This window comes from Microcebus murinus, chromosome 12 (genome assembly GCF_040939455.1).
Source record: "Microcebus murinus isolate Inina chromosome 12, M.murinus_Inina_mat1.0, whole genome shotgun sequence".
Classification (NCBI taxonomy): Eukaryota; Metazoa; Chordata; class Mammalia; order Primates; family Cheirogaleidae; genus Microcebus; species Microcebus murinus.
In genome coordinates this window covers 89,879,413-89,900,140 of record NC_134115.1, presented here as the reverse complement: position 1 = coordinate 89,900,140, position 20,728 = coordinate 89,879,413, and the positions used below count along the sequence as shown (strand labels likewise).

The window sequence follows — 20,728 nt, the reverse complement described above, 5'->3', positions numbered from 1 at the left end:
ATGTGTGATATTTCATTTGTGGTGGAAAAATTAGTGAAGTTCATCTTGGTAATATGCCACTTTTTTAAAAAAAATTCTTTTAGTTAAAATTTAAAGAGTATCAGATAACACAGTGGTTTTTAATAGAAAAGAAAAATAATTTTCTTCACATAAAATATATTTCCAAAACATGAATTATTTTATGCCTCAGTTAAATGTATGAATTGTCTAGATTTTTAAGATCCTCCAGACCCAGTAGCAAAACATAAATCCTGTTTTGAGCATACTTGACAGGGACCAAAGAGTTAATGAAGATAAAAATAAAAGCGTCCTCAGTGCAATAGGTTTGTTCAAATTGTTTCTGGGTCATTGAGCTTCCATTTCCTGATGAAGGTAGGAATTTGGCATTGAAGGGAATGAGTGGAGTGAACAGGATTCTAGGCAAACCAGCTTAAGATAATAGAGTGACTTCCACCTACAAAGCAGGCTTTTATTTCACAATGACTTGTCAGAGTCATCTGCTTTCTCATGGTGCTTCTGTCCTAGTCGACTGATAAGAGAGTTTAGGGGCTCAGTTCAAGGCAAGAATCCCATTTTACACACACCATATTTTTAAATCCCTACCCTACCCTCTAAGTGGCTAATTCAGGTATACATGCATCTTGGTGGCTAGTTGTTACCTTTCTGTAGTGGCACAGGAACTCACAGAAGGAGGTACTTATTTGTAGGAATAGTAGTGGCTGATCTGATTCAGAATCAGATTGCGGGGGGGGAGGGTAAATTGTACTTTTAACATAATTATGTTATTTGGCTTTTACTTTTAAAAGATGATATTTTATTAGATGGCAAGCCTCTAGGCCATTTGCTGCCACCATACTCATCTTCTCTGATGTTAAAGAGAATTCTCACCTGCAAGGGGGAGCAGGACCAATAACAGCTGCCACCTCCCCTACCTTTGCTAGTCACCTGTTCCCTAGACTTCTGTGGAAAAGGTTTGTGGCCTAGACTGTAGGCAAGAGTCGAAAGTGATTAATCTGGAATAAATTGTTTTAGTCTGGAATGCAGTATATTCTGGAAGGATTTGGGAGACGAATGAGAATCATCACTCACTTGTCACAGGGGAAAAGACCAGTTAGGAGGCTATTGAAGCAGGACACACTTGAACAGTCTCTGCTAACATCTCTTTTTATCTCTGTTGGCCAAAACTGAACTGTGCCTGTACTTTTCTTTTCTTTTTTTTTTTTTCCTCCAGGGAATTATGCAGAGTGAAGTGTCTGTGCTTTTTAAGTAAAATGGCATTTCCTCCCAAACCAGCTAGGCTTCTTGAATGTAGTCAACAGAAGCCAGCTTTGATTAATTTAAGGAAGGGGGTTGTTTTGGTTTTGCTATTTGATGACACTGAGTGCTCACAGACTCAGAGATTGAGCTGACCTGCCAGGAGGAACAAAAATCAGGCTGGCAGGCCAGGGTGCCCATGGCTCACGCCTATAATCCCAACACTTTGGGAGGCTAAAACAGGAGGATCACTTGGGGCCAGGAGTTCAAGACCCAGCCTGCGCAACATAAACAGACCCTATCTCTTTAAAAAGAAGGGTAGCTCCAGGCATGTCAGGAGCAACATCAGGACAATGTCCTTTTGGGACTCTGTGGCCCAAGTGATTCCATGTCAACTGCCTTCCATCACGTATCACACAACCTGGGAGGAATACTCCTTCTGGCCTAGCCTGAGGTCGAATCTAGCCCTCTGGTTTAGGGAAAAGTCAGGCCTTTGGAGCCCCACGGAAGTGGAGGGGAAGTAATTCCCCAGAGGAAGCACCAATCTGCATGGTACAGTGACTCTGAGTGCACAGAGCCTCGTGCACTTACACAGTGCTTACACAGTGCTCATCTCATTTGATCCTCACCATGGCTTTTGAAATAGGGAGCACCAACCGTGTTCATTTGACAAATAGAAACCTGAGGCGGTTGCTCTTCTGGCTTGTGCAGCTGGGCACCTACCCCATTAGCCCCCAGCCACTAGGATGTTGTCCTCCTGCCTCTGAGGGATGGCTTGTGCCAGTGGCAAGTAAGATTTGGATTGCCAGGCACCAGGCTGATAATTTTTTTCTATGTAATTTGATATATACAAAAGAATATATGTACTATCTATGTAAATTATAAAGCATAGATAAACCCATGGGCTCAGTTTGATCATCTTTGTTGTCATCTATTCTCCCTTCTGTGCCTATCCACACTTTATTTTTTCTCTTATCAACTTGTGCTGGGGTTGTTTCCTGTTGTGCTTTTTAAATAATGTTGGTCTGAGCATTCTCACACATACATCAGGATGAATTTTTAAGCCTCAGCTCAAGCCATGGAGCCAGTGCAAGCCCCTGTCTGAGGGAGGACGGGAGTGTTGGGATCAGCAGCAGTAGACGGCTTTTTCCTCAGAGTCACCTGAGTTATGAAACAATTGTGTAGTGCCCACACAGTGTGCAGGGGGTCCCACAAGTGACTCCTATTAAATGGCTTTGGTTCCGCAGTCCAGAAATTTTGTTGCCGTTCTAAATCTCTTCTGCTTTTGGTATAGAGGGGTTTTTGGATTATTTGTACATATGCATGGGAAAACAGCATAAAGTCATTGGATTCCAAGGCAATTCGTGGACAAAAGGCAGGTTTTGGTATTCCAGTTGTCAGCAAGCAATCACTGCCAAGAAGCAGTAGAGTTGTACAGTGATCTGTAGTTGGGAGCCCCAGTCCCTCAGCAGTTCCTTCACAGTAAAAAAGGGGAGAAAGGAGAGGGGGACTACTAGATTGATATTTTTTGAGGCTTCTAGTTTAGGTAGTTGAAGCCAGTTTGGCTCATCTAAAGCCAAACCAAGCTTTTTGTTGTTGGCCTGGTAGCACCAGGGCTTCAGGATGCATCAGAAACTTAGGAGCTGTCACCTTCTGTCCTGGGACTGTATGACCTGGAAGCACATGCTTGAGTCCTCTTTACAATTGTGAATCCACAGATAGTGCTCGCTTAGGAGATGAGCTGGGGTGAGAAAAAGGAAGGGAGACAAACAGGTGCCCTGTATTTGCTGAATGAATACATGAATGGCAGAAATAAAAGCATCTGTGACTTTCATGTGTGTCAGTTTGTCCATATTGGTTGGCATGGAGATCTACTCTTTAGCTACTCGGGGGAGAAGGAATAAGGCACTTGTAACTAATTTGATTCTGAAACTGACAGGACAGTTACGGGCTTAACTTCTGGTGTCTTTGTGAGCCTTAGGTAATCAATTGTAGCCTATACATTCTAAATCCTAGCTAATGTGAAATCTAAACTTTCAGCCTCTTACTAATCTTTAAATATATTGTGTCTCTCTGCTCTGTTTGGGGGCTGTTTTGGTGATGTATAAGTTAATAACTCATGATATAAGTCCTACTTCCTTTCTTTGAAGAGATGAGCTCAGTCATCCAAAAATAAATCTAGCTATGTTGATATTTAGTTTTAGTTAATCTACCGCCTTACATCCCATTATTAATTTCTTCAAACAGTCAAAATATTGTAAGAGCTTAACTGAGTCAGAGGCTGGAACAAGCTGCTGGCTTCTCTCAGCATTTAAAATATTAATCTATAATTTTTGACTAATCTAGGTATAAAAATGTAAGAATAGAAGAAAACACTCAACCATGATATGTGAAATATACCTCGATGTTTTATAAATTCTTATTCAGAAGTTATTTGATTTAGAAAAGATAAAACTTATCAGTCTTTCTAAATCCATGTTTTAACTAACCTTTAATTTCCTTCACATATTCATGCCTTACTTTTGTTTTTTTTTTTTTTTTTTTTTTTGGTAGGTCTCAGAGCGGTGCATGGGGTTGATCTCATGGTCGTGAGACTCAAACGAAAGATGGTGATTGTTGCTCATCACTGACCATGCCTTACTTTTGAATGACACATCTTTTTTTTTTTTTTCAAACATAGAGACACAATCTCATTTTACTCTACCCCAAGTTCTTTGAGACAGGAAAGACTGTTGAAGAACTAAACTGCTTAATTATTTTGGGCCTTGATATCTCCACTTGGATCAGTAATTCTCAGACCTGGGTAGGCCTAAGAATCACCAGTGTAGTTTGTGGAAAATGCATATTCCTGGAAGATAGCACAGAAATTTCAGTTTAGTGGCTCTGGGGTAGAGCCCAAGAGTGCTACCTTTTTTGCTACTGCATAACACAGGTGCCTCAACTGAGGCTCAGGTAATCTGTGGAGCACATTTTGCGAAGCATGTTGAACCCACTGTGTCCTTGGAGTTCCAATGAAGGCTGACCTTTTTGGTAAATCCCAGCTCTGATGTCAAACTGGTTTATTACATAGGCTGCTAAAGCATTCATATTTGCACTGAGCACCCAGAGAGAAGGGCCTAGTTCAGAGCACCATTCAGCATGGACCACATGAAGTGCCTGCACTCACAGAGCCTGCATGTAATGTGGAAAACGGAGAAGAGACCAGCAAATTGTTGCATAATGTGATGTCAGATGGTGATGAGGCTAAGGAGGCGGAAGCAGGGTACAGGGCAGCAGAGTGGCAGAGCGGGGCCAGGACAGCCCTTTGGGAGGCAAGACCTGCATGAAATGAAGCACGGTGGGGGCCATCTGCAGGCCAGGGTCCAGGAGATGTCACTGCAGGTAGGGAGGAGTCTCACCATATAGAGCAGCATGCATGTTCAGGGAAAACCAAGGAGGCCAGGATGGCTGGAGCATAGGGATGAGACACTACCACCCAAGCAGGTATGGGCCAGACTCTGGGCCTCATGGGCAGAGGGTAGGGCTCCGTGTTTTGTGAAGATTTTTGTAATTTTAATTTCAGATATACAGATTGGGGTAAATAGTAATCCTTGATTGGTGACATTCTGTCATCACTGATCCAGGCATGACTCTTTCATATTTTATTTATGTATTTATTAATATAGTGAACATTGATGACCTTACCGGTAATTCAGCCTAAGAGCTGGTACATTATCTACAACCTGTGCCTATCCCCTCTCCCGTCCTCCCCACAGGGAACTATTATCCCTCCCTTTGTCATTCTCTTTCCTTGCCCTGCCAGACAGACTTGGTCTCTGTCACCCAGGCTAGAGCTCACTACCATCCTTCTGACTCAGCGTCCCAAGCAGCAGGGACAGCAAGCCCATGCTGCCATGCTCAGCTAATTTTTCTATTTTTCGTGGAGATGGTGTCTGGCTATGTTGTTCAGACTCTCCCACCTTGGCCTCCCAAAGTGCTAGGATTACTAGCACTTTGTAAGCCACCCTTTCCTTTTTTTTTTTTTTTTTTCCTGAGAGAGGTGCTTTATCACACATGTATTCCTAAATATATTACTTAATTTTTCCTGTTTTTTAATTTATTTTGAAGGCATTAGATATTGTCTACAAGGACTTAATTTTTTTTACTAATTTCATTCAAATTTTTGGGTTAGCTATCGCTTCTTTTTGATAATATAAAATATTATCTGAATATATTCTAATTTAGTTACTTTTCTATCAATGGTCACTTGTTTTGTTTCTGGGTTTTTATTTTTGTACTATAAACAGTACTGCTCAGAACATTCTTATTCGAGTTCCTTGGTACCCATGGGCTAGAGTATTTCTTGGATCTATACCTAGGAGTGGAATTGCTTGCTTTAGGGCAGTGATTCTTAACTGGGTGGGATTTTTGTCTTCCAAGGGACATTCAGCAATGCCTAGAGACATTTTTAATTGTGATAACTTGGAGAGGGTTGCTATTAGCATCTAGTGGGTAAGGATAAGAACAAAAATATATACCTAAATAAAAAGCAACCAAAGAAAACATCCTTTAGAAAAAGAAACACTGAAAACATACATAAATAAAATTATGTGACCAAGTTGAGACCACACATTTCAGTCATATCAGTAAGTGTGAATTAATTTAATATACTTATTACTAAAATGTTTTTTAAAAGGTTATGTTCATGTGGAAAAAGAAGTATACCTGAAAGGATAGGGAAACGCCAAAAAAGAAAAGCTGCCAGGGGAACTAGCCCTGTCAGCGTAAAGCCCTGTCATTAAAACATACTCTGAAGCCTCTATAATTGGAACAATGATCCTGGCTCATAAGTAGACAGACAGGCTAGTACGATAAAATGGACTAGAAATAGACCCGAGTACATAAGGAAATTTAATATATGATACAGACAGCATCTCAAGTCAGTAGGACCTCAGTCATAAAAAGGAAAAATCTTTTGTATAGCCAAAAACATCATTAGAAAATCAAAAGCCAAAAATATGGGGAAAAATATTTGCAACATATATTACAGATAGGGCTAATATCCCTAAAATCCTCCCCCCCCCCCAAGAAAGGTCTTGCTCTGTCTCCCTGGCTAGAATGCAGTGGCATCATTGTAGCTCACTGCAACCTCAAACTCCTGGGCTCCAAGTAATCCTCCTACCCGAGCCTCTTAAGTAGCTGGGACTACAGGCAAGTGCTACCACGCCCAGCTCATTTTTTTTCTATTTTTTGTAGAGACAGGGACTCGTTCTTACTCAAACTGGTCTCGAACTCCTGGCCTTAAGCAGTCCTCCTGCCTCGGCCTCCCATAGTGTTAGGATTACAGGCATGAGCCACGCCTGTCCCTTAAAATCATTTTTTAAATCTTAAAAATAAAAGGAAAAAGACCAAAAATGGGGTAGAAAATGAGGGAGAGAAACAGACAATTCACCAAATGATATATATGGTACTGAAACAGATGAAAAGATGTGCAACCTTACCCTTGATTGGGGAAATGCAAATTAAAACTGCTCTAAGGTACCATTTCTCACCTACCAGATTGGCAAAAATTTAAAAATATAACAACACATTCTGTTGGTGAGTCTGTGAGGAAACACCCTGTCATACATTGCTAATGGGAATGCAAATTGGTACAGCTGTTTTGATGGACTTTGGCTATGTCTAAGAAAACTATGTGTGTGTTTATCTTTTAACCCAGCGGTACTTCTAGGAATTTACCCTGAAGATGCTCCTCCAACAGTATGAAAATACATATGCACCTTTACTAATTGCAGCTTGTTTGTACTTATAAAGTACTGGAAATAACATAAATGCCTGTGTGACCGTATAAATTATGGTGCAGCCGTACAATTGGACATACACTTTTTTTGCATCTTTAAAAAAGAATGAGGTGAGAGGAAGTAAGGGAGGACAAACAGGTGCTCTGTATTTTCTGAATGAATACATGAATGGCAGAAATAAAAGCATAAGAGCATAAAAGACCTCTATGACTCATATGAAGTAATTTCCAGAATAAATTGTTAAAAGAAAAAAGCAAAATGCAGGACTATCCTTAATATGCTTCCTTTTTTTTTTTTTTAAATAAGAAAGGAGATACAAAATATCTATTAGCTATTTATTTGTGGAGGAAAACACAGGAAAGATGAGCCTGAAGCAGAGAAATTGGTTTTGGGGGTGGGGTGTGGTGGGTAGGTGGGAAAGGCGGGTCCGTGATGAGGTTGGGGGACTGGAGATGGAAGGCCAGTGTGTGCTGGCAAGGGGTGACTCCCAGTATACCTTTTAGTGTCGTTCTGACTTTTAGAATTATGTTAATGTTTCATATACTCAAAAAATAAATAAAATTGACAAGGTTTTTTTTTTTAAAAAAAAAAAAAAAGAAGAATGCAAATGGAAATAAACCTAACTGTATTTCAGAGGAATAATGTGACCATGCCTTGTGGGAGGGACAGGGGTAGAGAACTGACCATAGTAACCTTTGAACATGCCATTTTTGACCCTAAGCCCTTAGACTAAGGACTATAATAATTGTGAACTAATATTAAATTCTAATTGGTTGACTGATTTTTTTCACAGTGATGTGGGTTAATGATTCTGAAATTACTTTATGTGTATTCTAGTATTGAGCAAATATGGAAATAAATTGTGGATAATGGGAGGCAGGTTTCTTCTTTTTGGAGAGGGAAATTATAAATGTGGAAAGGACAGTGCTAAAATAAACCCTTGGTATTGAATTGCAGTTGGAAGTATCAGTATGTACTAATGTATACATATTATCATATAGAAACAGATATAGATGTGTCCATGTACACACACTTGCACATGTGTCCCAGTTCTGTCCACTGAGGTCTAGAAGCAATGAAGTACCAAGAACAATGAGCACATCTTATTATCTACATCTTAGTTTCTAAATATCATTCTCACTAACAGGAACACCTTGGAGAAGTGGCTGATTCCAGAACTGGGAAAATACAAAATGAGCCTGGAGCATTTTCCTGTGCCAGAAAGTAAAGAAGTGCCCAAAGAATGAAGGGTATGTGTCAAAGGACACAGAAGCCAGTTTGAATGGGCTCCCACTGGCCAAATCCAGAGCCATTGAGCACCAGAATGAATAATGATAGTAATGGATTATAACTCACATAGTACAATAATAATCCATGAGTCCTTACTAATTTAAATAAATGAATAAAGAATTGGGCGATATCACTGTAACATAACAGTAGCTTTGGGAAAGCTATTCCTTACAGTAGAATGTGAAATACTAAATGTAGAAGAAATTAGAAAATTGGGGCAACCACCATAATAATAGTCCCTTCAGATGAGAATCAAGAATCATCAATGGGGCAGGCGCCGTGACTCACACCTGTAATCCTAGCACTTTGGGAGGCCGAGGCAGGAGGCTTGTTTGAGCTCAGGAGTTCGAGACCAGCCTGAGCAAGAACGAGACCCCATCTCTACTAAAAATAGAAAGAAATTAGCTGGACAACTAAAAATATATAGAAAAAATTAGCCGGGCATGGTGGCGCATGCCTGTAGTCCCAGCTACTCTGGAGGCTGAGGCAGGAGGATCACTTGAGCCCAGGAATTTGAGGTTGCTGTGAGCTATGCTGACGCCACGGCACTCTAGCAAGGGCAACAGAGTGAGACTCTGTCTCAAAAAAAAAAAAATTATTAAAAAAAAAGAATCATCAATAGATGCTAAAATTTATGGGGAAAAGTTTGATGATGGGCTGTGTGTACTTGTGGCAAGGGTGCAAGTGTGAGCACACAGCCACAGGCAGGTGCAGCGTAGTGCTAACAGGGCCCCTAGGTGAAGGGTGTGCAGGAATTCTTTGTACTATTATTGGAACTTAAGTCTGAAATTGTTTCAAATTATTTCAAAATAAGAGGTTATCACTTGTGAGCATGCATATTTAGATAATACACATTAGGTGAAGTATGTGTGTGATCAGGATCTGACCAATGCTCCCACCTCCTTCACTGCCACCACCTGGGTCAAAGCTCAGTTACCTCTGTCAGATCACCGTAACAGCCTCCTGTCTGGCCTCTGTGCGTCTACCCTGCTTCTTGTCCATTCTCCACCTGCAGCCAAAGAGTCTTTTAAAAACAAAGTCAAGTCACATATCTTCTCTCCTCAGAACCTATAGTGGCTCCCCGTTTCCCTGTGCTTAGTGCATAGGAAGAGCCCATGACCTTGTGGGAGCTCCTCATCTGCCCCTTTGACTCCAGCCATATACCCCTGACCCACTCCGCCTTAAAGCTTTGCCCTGAGCTTGCCCCACCCCCCACCCCTTGTTCTAGTCTTCAGGGTTTACTCCTCTGTCCCTCCCTAGTGAGAACTCCCCTGACCACCATGTACAACTACCCCCACTCCTTTTCTCCTTGGCAGCCTTTTTTTTTTTCTTAAATTGTACTTATCACTTTCTAATATAGTATATGATTTCCTTATCTGTTAGGCTTGTTGCTTTTTGTCTGTTTCCTCTATGAAGACTGTAAGTTCCACAAGGGAAAGGTCTTCATTTTGTTCATTGCTGTGTCCCAAGCCCCTAGAACAGTGCCTGGCACATAGTAGGTGTTCATTAATTATCTGTTGAATAAGTATCATTTCATATTCGTGCATATATATATATAAAGAAGCCAAAATTAAAATATATTTTTTTAAATACTGAGATGAGCTATTAGGGAATGATATATTATTAAGTGAGCCTAAAATACAGATTGCACAATCCTGGTTTTGAGGGAAATAGATATATACCTATTGGTAAGTGCTTTCATGAACAGTCCAGAAGGAGCTGAGCACAGTGGCTCATGCCTGTAATCCTAGTACTATGGGAGGATTGCTTAAGGAGTTCAAAACCAGCCTGAGCAAGAGCAAGACCCCATTTCTACTAAAAATAGAAAAAAATCAGCCAGGCATAGTGGCACAGGCCTATAGTCCCAGCTATTCGAGTGGCTGAGGCAGGAGAACTGCTTGAGCCTAGGAGTTTGAGGTTGTAGTGAGCTGTGATGACGCCACTGCACTCTAGCCAGGGTGACAGAGGGAGACTGTGTCTCAAACAAACAAACAAAAAAGCCAGTCTAGAAGGGATATCTGTATACCCTACTGTTAGAGAGGAGTGGTTATCTCATGGGGAGTGTAGCAGGGGGTTAGTTCTTCTACTTTATGCTTAAAACACTTTTACTTCTGCTTAAAGTATTATTTGATCTCTTATTAGAATTATGCATTATTCTTAGAATTAAAATTTATAAAGGAGAAACTTGCAAGCATAAAATTCATTGGGTACATAAATACTGGTGAGATGCTAGAGATTTGTTCAGTGAGTGTCTGTGTTTAGTATGAGCATTTTCTTTGCCGGGCACCATGCTCAGTTCTCTATATGCACCATCTCACTCAGTCCTACTCCAGACCCCAGCAAGTACGTGGCATTATCTCCATTTTCCAAGTGGAAAAACTGAGGCTTGAAGAAATCACAGTACTAAATGACAGAGTGACAATTCAGACTCTAACTCAAGAGCTCAAATTTTCATCCCTTTAGCTGCCCAGATGTTTAGCTCTTCTCTAGCCTTGCAGCACGCTGTTTCTACCTGCTCAGGGTGCTACCTGCTGGCCTCATCACCCTTGGAGTAGCCAACTTCTCTATTGCCAGGGGTAAACTCGGGACCAAGCACACCAAGGATGGGAAGCCTGTACCAGGGACGCAGGACGTGGGTCATGGCCTCAGGAATTTTTCTGGACACACACAGTTCTGAGATTTCTTAGGCGAAATGTGCTTAGTGCTTCTGTCTAAATATGTAGACCAGTGCCATACTTCGCTTTATGTTTTGAAGGCCAGTGATTTCAAATTCTGTGTGGATAATGGTGTTCTGTTAAAATATATAAATGTCATTTTGGGGGAGTTCCCTATCTAATTCCTATCTAATCTTTTAAAATTTCTATTGTCCTAATCTCAGGGCTCTTAACCTTGGATCCATGAACTCCTGGAAGATAATAGAAATCTCTCTGAAGCCCACAGTTTTCCATGTGTGCGTGTCCTTATGTGTCTTTTTCTGAGAGAGAGGGTCTGTGGCTTTCATTGGAAAGGACGGTTAATTCCCGAAGGTTAACAACACTGGTCTCAGACCTTACCTAGAGCTTGGAGTCCTTTCTCTTTAGGCTTTCTGGTTACCTGCTGACACAGCTTCTGTTCTCTGGACTCTTGTTTTATATTCAGCATATATGAACATGTATACTTCATTTCCACGTGACTTTCTGGTAGCACACAGGTTAGAGCACAGTGTGAGAGACACTGCTTATACAGATAACGGCCACGTAAAGGAAGCAGAAGGAATTGATGCTTTCAGGCACCAGAGTGGAGCAGCTTGAAAAAAATGCTTGGGCATTAAATCTGTTTTTTAATGTTCTGGCAGCTAAGGCATAAAGAAAGCATTTTGAGTTACATAGTTTTTATTTTCTAACAAAACCATACAAGTCAAATTTAGGGAAAAATGTTTTTTTTTCTTAGAACTAATTTCAGGGAATAATTTATACTTCTTTCTCTTTTTTTCTTTTCTTTCTTTTTTTTTTTAACAAATACTACTTACTAGGGATATTTTGTTTCATTAGTTGTTAGTGCAGCACAGTCATTCCCAGAGGCAGTTGTGCATTTATATCTATCCAGTGACTATATGTTGAGGACTTAAGGGTGACTAGGAGTTTCCCTAAGAGTCCACAAAAATATCTAGTCTAACTTAGTGATACCTAATACCCTAGATTGTCCCGCTTTCCAAAAATGCTAGTATGCCATTAATCACCAGACTCTTATGATTTCTAATGACAACTTGGAAAGCCCATACTTTCCTTTAACACATTTCAATTGCATTTGTCCAAAAAAGTTGGAAAACATATTCCGCCAACCCTAACAGGTATATTTCAATGGCCAGCATTTACAATAGTGAATTTAAATGCTGAAGGAGGCAGTTCCAACTCCAAGCAAGTTTTATTAGATTTTACTTTTTAAATATTTTGAATATATTATATGGAGCTAATGTCTAGTGGAAACAGGTGGCATTTGCCTTTTTAAGGCAGGATGAAACTGTGTGTTCAAAATTCAGAAAAATGGGTTGAATAAATGCATATTACCACCACTACGCTAACTTTTTTGTAAGGTTATCTAATTCAGAAGGCCATACTACTTGTCACCTGGCTCCCAATTTGACATTTTTCTGTTTTAATACTTAATCTTCATTCTTGTGGTAAGTGCTTATTGATCAAATACTATGTGAAAGATAACCCCAAATTGTAATCTCTAGCAGTGGTGGCATCCACATGCCATCCACAATGCACACATACTCTTCCTGGTGTGCTGTCACCCAACCTCGTGCCTATGCATCAGCCCCTCTGCCTGATTTCCTCTCCTCTGAACTGTCAACCCAGCCTTCTCACTGGTCTCCTGGTCTCCTTGGCTCTAGACACTTAGCCTCCACTCCACCTTCCATGCTACAGTGGTCTTCCAAAGATGCCAGTCTGCTACTCTGTTGGCTCCTTGTTACTTGCAGGATAAAGCCTCCTCCTTAGGGTAGCTTACATGGTCTTTATAACCTGGTCTCAGTTTACTTTTCCAACCGTATCTTCTCCTCCCCTGCCTGGGTCTCCTTGGTATTCTCTCATGTTTCTCAGTGGAGGCACTATTGGCTTTTTGGATGGTTCAATTCCTTGTTATATGGAACTAGCTAGTGTATTACAAAAGGTTTATCATCCCTGGCTCCAACCTGCTAAATGCCAGTGGCTCTCCTCACTGTGACAAGCAAAAATACCTCCTCATTTCCAGAAGCCCCCCTTAGGAACCACAAGATTCCCCACACACTCCATACCCATTTCCCTTTGTGCTTTGTACTTGCTGTTCTCTCTACCTGTGGCACCTTCTCCACCTGCTGCTTTCATTCTTTGTGCATTCTTTGGGCTTGGACTCTAATGTGATCTTTCAAATGCCTACCCTTACTTCCCCAGGCTGAGATAGCCCTCCTTCCTTTATGCTCCCAAAGCCTCTTTATGCCTGTATTAAAGGAGTGTACTGTGTACAAAGTGGTCATGGATTGATCTTAACTGGATTGCTTGGCTTTCAAATGCCATTTGACAATACTTACAATATCACATACTGCTGTGCACAAAGCCTTTATGAAGATCCTAATAGGGAAGTGCTGGGATCTGGCCAGTCACCTATTAATAGCTATCGTGTTCCACCTCAGTACATAGCGTTGCATAGCTCTTGGTACTAGACACCTGGAACTTCACAAAGGAGAAGGGTTCTCTTGGGACTTCACGATTTCTGTAGGACAAAGAGACAATATAAATTATTGCTATTGGACTTGTTATTAGAAGAACAACAGTATTGATCAGTGGACTCTTTGGATCTCTTGCAACTCGTCTCAGAGTTTGTATTTTACCAAATGGAGCCATTTCTTTCAACACCCACTGCAATCAATAATGTGCAGCAAAAATGACATTACTCTTCCTGACTCATAATCTTTGTTTTGAAGAGTTATTAACACAGGAGCCCTAGCTGCTATTTTCTTGAGACAATCAGGTTGCCCTGATTCAAATTTATACACAGCAATTGAATCTCATTAGCCCAGATTTACACTATATAGACCAAGCATATAAATAATTGAAACCTTACAGAGCTGTATTAAATTTTCAACTGATTTTAAAAGCAATTTACTTAGTATTTTATTTTATTCCTTAATCCTAATCCACATAGTTGATTTTTTTCTTCCAGTTAATCTTCTTTTTTTTGAGACAGAGTCTTACTCTGTTTCCTGGGCTAGAGTGCTGTGTCATCAGCCTCGCTCACAGCAACCTCAAACTCCTGGGCTCAAGCAATCCTCCTGCCTCAGCCTCCTGAGTAGCTGGGACTACAGGCATGCGCCATGCGCCACCGCGCCTGGCTAATTTTTTCTATTTTTAGTTCTTTGGCTAATTTCTTTCTATTTATAGTAGAGACAGGGGTCTTGCTCTTCCTCAGGCTGGTCTCGAACTCCTGAGCTCTAGCAATCCTTCCACCTGGGCCTCCCAAAGTGCTAGAATTACAGGCGTAAGCCACCGCACCTGGCCTCCAGTTAATCTTTTCATTATGTCTATGCATTGAGATAAAAAAAACTGTTTGATTTTAATAAAGTGACATGCACAATCCCTTTCTGTTGGCAATGGAATTAAAAGATGAATATGAGTTTACACTAATACAGTCATGGTATTATTATATACATTATATTATATCAAATTTTAGTTAAAATTAATTTAATTGTTCTATATGTAGTTATTGGAGTAGTAGTTGTCATCATTCTCATTATCATAATTAACCTAAATCATAAGCAAATTCCAATAAGAATGCAGCCTCTGGAGCCAGACAGCTTGAGTTCACATCCTTGCTTGGTCATTTCTAGCTGTGTGACCTTGAGTAGTCCATCTCTGTGCTATCATTTCCTCTGTAAAATGGAGCTGGTCACGATCCTTCCTTGTGGGGTGGGTGTGGAGATTTCCTGGTTAATTCAGACAGCATGCTTGCAGCTGTGCCAGCCACTGGTGAGCTCGGGAATGCGATTGAGTAGTTTCTACTAGATACTTGCTGAAGATCATGAGATTTTGTAGGCTTTGTTCATGCACTTAATTACCGTGACAACTGCTGATCCTAAACATTATAAATGTAAGAAAACTCCATTTTTTTTGTTCAAAAATCCTTTGTAAATAATGTGGGGCCTTTAATCAAACATACAGTGAATATACTTGTATTCCCCCCCCCCATTCTTGAGTTATATTTTTAGTTAAGATTATATGGTGACAGCTCTGGTGTCTGCTTTTAAGGTGACTCATTGTTGATGGTGCTTATTTTATGTGCATCCATCTCTCTCCAGTTCTTTCCATTACAGAGATGTGTGAGGCTTGCCAAACAGAATTTTGGAGTAGGGGCTTTCTTAGATTTTGCCTTAAAATTAACTGTCATAATATTAGCTACACTTTATACAGGATCTCCTCTCCTTCACTGGTCATTCCTTCTCAGTTTCCTGTATAGATTTCTCTTTATCTGCCTAAGCGTTGACGTGTCCAGAGGCTCAGTTTTTGGTCTAGTCCCTTCTCTGCCTATTCTTACTCCCTAGATGATCTCATATATCCCGTGGTTTTAAATATGTTCTGTTTGCCAGTGATATCCAAGTTTACATCCTTAGTCCAGGCCTCAGCCTCAAATCCATCTGCCTGTTGACACTGCCACATCATTTCCATAGTTGCTGCGTGAGCATTCTTCCTAGTGCCCAGACCAGAATTTTTGGAGTTGCCCTTGCCTCTTCCCTCTCTCTTACTTCACAATCGATCCACTGGTAAATTCCCTAGGTTCTTCCTTAGAAATATATCCAGAACCCATTCACCTCTCCCCAGCTCCACCCCACACTCCAGTTGAGGCTGCCATCCTTTCTCATCTGGGCTACTGCAGCCTCCTCCCAACTGGCCTGTCTGCCTCTGTGCTTCCACACTGCAGCTAGAGTGCTACTTCCAAGCCTTAGAAGAACTGTGCCTGGCACAAGGGAGGTACTCCATTAAGAGCTGTTGAATGAATGAAGACAAGTGGCTCAAACAAGTACTACAAGAATTAAAATCCTTGTTTTTGGTTGGTTAACTCAACAATGACTGGCTGAGTGCTGCCTCAAGTTAGGTACCATGCCAGTGGCTCAGAGAATCATGACTGCCCTGGGTACTTGCTGGAATGTCAGTTTCACCCCAGAGCCAATGGCATAGAGAGGGGAGATGGGCTTGGGTGTCTGTTTCAGATGGGGTTGAGCTGGAGTCCACACCTTGGGAAACCCACTGTAGCCTAGTAACAATACAGACTCTGGAGAGACTTCACAAATGGACCAACAAGGAGGGGGTGAGATTTCAGTAAGTCAAATAAAGGGCCTTCCAAGCAGGAGAAAATAAAAGTGAACAGTTAGATCTGCCTTTTGATCCTAGAAGAGTGTGCCCCTGCCACCATGAATATTATTTCAATAACTGCTATCACTTTATAGGCCTACTATGTGCTCAGAATTCTATTTAGCCCTTTAAAATATGCTTATATATTTGATTTTCACACTGACCCTCAATGAAAAATATCACCATTTTATAGATGAGAACACTGAGACTTGGAAGGTTCAATAACTTGTTCAAGGTCACATGAGTGGTGGAGCTGGGATTGGAAGTAAGATCCACAAAACGTCAAAGCCCTGGTCTTGTCTTTCACCCTCTGCTGCTATCCATGAAAAGGTCACAAGCATTCAAAGAAACAAAAGAAGTTCCTAGTACATGTAGGTGAATAGGGGAAATGTATTAAGATAAGTTTTTTTTTTAAAGCTTTTTTTAAAAATAATTGTTTTGATAAGATTTAATTTTGGTAGGAAATGCTTTCTGAAAATACTTTTGACTTTCCCAGTTCTATTTTCTTCTTCCACACAGGCTTTATCAAATCATTGTTTTGTTGATAAATTTAGTGTGCAGTTGGGACTTATATGTAGATTGTACCTACCCTCAAAGGGAGAGAGGATTTTATAGTTTCCATTCATTCTCATTAAAATCAGAACATTTGCATCTTAACTTTTACATCTTGTTCCAGGAATTTTAAGCAGTCTGATTGTATGGAAGTGGGTCGTATTAATTGCAAATGGGCTAGACATCTGCTCGCTAACATGGAATGATTTTTTTTAGTTCTGTTTTGTTTTTATATGTGATCTACCAGAATGATTAAGTGAGAGTTGTTGGTTATGCTGTTAGAAGACTAGGTTTTCAGAGACTTATGATGTAACTATAAAAATGAATTTAAAAGTGAATCTTTAAAAGTTCTTGAACTGGGAGCAGTTAAACACCTTAGAGTTGATAGATTTTTATCCACAGTCTGTCAGGGAGCCATTTCTATCCTTGGAGCCTCTGTTGGTCTTTTGCACAGTGAGCCAGGTTCAGTGGGTTCCAGACTCTGAGGTAAGGGAGTGGGGAGCAGCATTGCTCTCATGCTTCTACCTGCGGGGAGTGAATGAGAGCAGGTGTAGTCTCAAACTGAGAAAATAAGATGCAAGCTGCCAGTGACTGGTTGTATAGGCAAGATAATTTCCTTCCTGACACTAATGTAACAGTGTTTCCCAAAGTGGTTTTCTTGGAACACTAATTCTTAAGGAAGTTAATATGCAGAGTAAGTTGAGGAAGCACTCCCAGGTTAAACACAGCTGAGCAAGTTCCTTAATTGCAGTCTTTTTCAGAGCCTTTGCTATGCCTGCATACACCGTGAATCTTTTAAGAGGAGAATGTTGTGTACACGGTTCCCCAGACATATTTGACCTCTTTTCATGGAATACACTTTGGGAAATGTTGTCATAGGGAACTTCCCAAATCCTTATTTTGAAATTAGGAATTCAAGAATCTAATGGCCTTCTCAGTCATATAGTTTCTTTTTCTTTTTCTTTTCTTTTCTTTTCTTTTCTTTTCTTTTCTTTTCTTTTCTTTTCTTTTCTTTTCTTTTCTTTTCTTTCTTTTCTTTTCTTTTTTGAGATGGAGTCTCGCTCTGTCACCTAGGCTAGAGTGCCACAGTGTCAGCCTAGCTCACAACAACCTCAATGTCCTAGGCTCACATGATCTTCCTGCCTCAGCCTCCCAGGTAGCTGGGATTACAGGTGCACGCCACCACGCCTGGCTAATTTTTCTATTTTTAGTAGAGACAGGATCTCACTCTCGCTCAAGCTAGTCTCGAACTTCTGACTTCAAGTAATCCTCCTGCCTCGGCCTCCCAGAATGCTAGGATTACAGGCGTGAGCCACTGCATCTGGCCTTTCAGTCAAATCATTTAATGCAGAGTCTTGGTTCCTCAGGGTGGTTGGCTCAGCCATCTTGCCCTGCTGGACTTTGCAGGACCTGGCTCTTTTCAGAGTGGCCAGCTCCACGCCAGTGGTGCCACTGGCTCAGCTCAGGGTGCAGAAGGGAATTGGGGACCTCTGCATAGCCATGCATGTCTGTGTTTGAAAAAAGAGGAAGATGATAGATGATTAGCAACAGTGATTAGAGAAGGGCAAGTAAAATATGTCAAAGATGGAAAGTGTTCTGGAGTTAGTGACATTATTCCTGCAGTAGTTTCCTGACTCTGTGCTGCGCCTGCTACCTAGGAGGGGCTTAGTCTGCATTTGTTGAATGAATAAATTGTTAGTCTTTGCTAAAAGATTATATCTAATGTTGATGTACTGTCATATTCTGCTTGAAGTTAGTTGCCAAATGTATATAATCTTTAACATCTTCTAGAATCAAAGATTAAAACATGAGAACTTTTCTTTTCCTGCAAATAACAGATGTCATTTTCCTACAGAAATATCTACTGCCTTGCCACAAAGCAGATGTTACTGGGCATTATTATTCTAGGAGTGGGAATGGATTTGAACCAATTGATCCAAACCCTTACTCCCTTCTCTCTTGGAACCAATAACAGAAAGCTGACACATGTAAGGGGTGATGTCTGCTACCATGGGATGAAGCAAAGCTTGTTGGCTCACAAGAGGGGTGGGGCTACGATTTGAACCTGTGACCCTGACCTCATTAACTTCAGGCATCTGAAGCCCCAGCATTCTGATAATGGCGTAATACCTATCTTACTGCCAAAATCCTTCTCCTAATGCTTAGTGGCGCTCATTTCTCATTTAGTCCTCTCCTGCAGCCTACGGCTTGTTACCCAAAGGAAGGATCACTTGCTCACCCTTAATATGGGGAAATCATTTAGAGCACTTAATTTGTGTTGACTCTTTATTGGTGCACTATTGCAATTAAGTTAGATTAATGAAAGGTAAATTCCAGTCTATACATGAAAAAAAATCTCTTGTAAAGATCCTAATTAGTATGTGTGTTTATTTAGCCTCTCATGGTTTAATTGCATCCCATCTTGCTATTTACAAACAGGCATCATTAAAGAATAATGAGTGTGTGAAAAGCATTAATACTAGCAGCAGATGAGGTAACTGGAGGCTGGGGGAGGAGGGCAGATGGGAAGTCTGCTGGTTTGTATTATTTTCAAATGGAGGAGAATGCAAAATGATCCTCCGAACCAGTCCAGTAGAGAGGACAGAGTAGACATTATGCAAGGCAGCAGCTTGTCCTTTGGCTGCAAAGAGTTGAGCCGCTTTTAATTTGTTGCTGCAGTGTAATCTGTAAAGGTGAGCAAACACACTCACACAGTTGTCTGTGACCTTAGCTGTTACTGTTTAGGTGGAAGCTTCTCTTTTCAGCACTGCATTACAGGACATCTGCACTTCAAATCCATGAGGATTCCCTGGGAATATTGAAAAAGCCATGCAAAGTGTAGGACTTCCCTTGTACAACTCAGCTGTGGGCCCTTCAGCAGCCTTTTAAAAAAATACCCAATGTAAATAAATTGAGAAGTAGGTTTATGATATTTCACTGGCACCCCAATATCACATTCCAATTTTATATAATTTGCAGTCATTCCTTGAAGTTATGAAGCAATTTTATCTGTTTTAGGTGGATGCTTAATCATTTATATTCTCTTCTAACGTGGTTTAGAGGTAGAAAAGCTTAGATTCCAAATGGGATTTCAAGGGATAGCAATGAAACAGAAGGAAAAAAGAATGATACAGAAGAGCCCAGTAATAATAATACATTTCCATCCTTTGTTGCATAATTCTCTAATTCTTGGTGTAAACTAAAATTTTCTCATTAATTGGGAGTAAAGTATAGGGGTAGAGGTGGTATGTCTAAGTATGAAGTGTTGCAGAGTCCTGGTCATATAATGTTTATAGGAATAAACAAGATTCTTAAATACCAGCACCTCAGTTTCCCCTTATGTTATGGTTATCATTGCAAAGAGTTTTGTAAATGCATTCTATTTAAATGCAAATTGCTACTGTTCAAACCATATTAAAGCCTTAGATTTCTCTAGGGGTTCCTAGGTGAGTTGAAGTCTAGGGTTTATTTAAAATCATGTTATAGGAATTCATAGTTTTCAGTACATTTTATGTTTTTCTTCAAACACACTACAGTTTAATTTTAAGCTACCCTAAATAGAAGCAAATAAAAAGGAAAGTTTTTCAGTATTCTAACTCCTGCATGTATGTAAGGACACAGATAGCTGCATCATCAAACACAGAAGAGCCCAAACAGGGTTGTGTGGATGTCTCTTTTGTTGTTGTTTTCTTGCACCTGTTCCATTTTCAGCTCACAGAACTGTGGGGCATATTTTTCCATTCATATTAATTGGATTTTAAAGTGACCTTGTCCATGTATTGATTTGAATTAAAATTTTCTACATCAAGGTCAAGTTGGCATACATCCTACAGACGAAATATTAAAAAGCCAAGTGCTGCCTAACAGGGTATCGACAGAAGAAGTGAAGAATTAACAGAGCCAAGTTTGCCACAGAGGGCACTGTATACCATTCTAATAAAAGTAGCAAGTGGCAGCTCTTTGTGGGGACCACCTTCACCTGGACTT

The 20,728-nt window shown here is 40.5% G+C and overlaps 1 protein-coding gene and 1 non-coding gene across 2 annotated transcripts in view; one reads left to right on the top strand and one right to left on the bottom strand.

Moving 5' to 3' along the window:
- Positions 1–20,728, top strand: part of MED27 (mediator complex subunit 27) — a 202,054-nt gene that overhangs the window by 137,994 nt on the left and 43,332 nt on the right. The window lies entirely within an intron of this gene.
- Positions 3,805–3,888, bottom strand: LOC142874715 (small nucleolar RNA Z195/SNORD33/SNORD32 family). The gene has a single exon (XR_012922354.1). It is a non-coding gene; the product is annotated as a small nucleolar RNA Z195/SNORD33/SNORD32 family (small nucleolar RNA).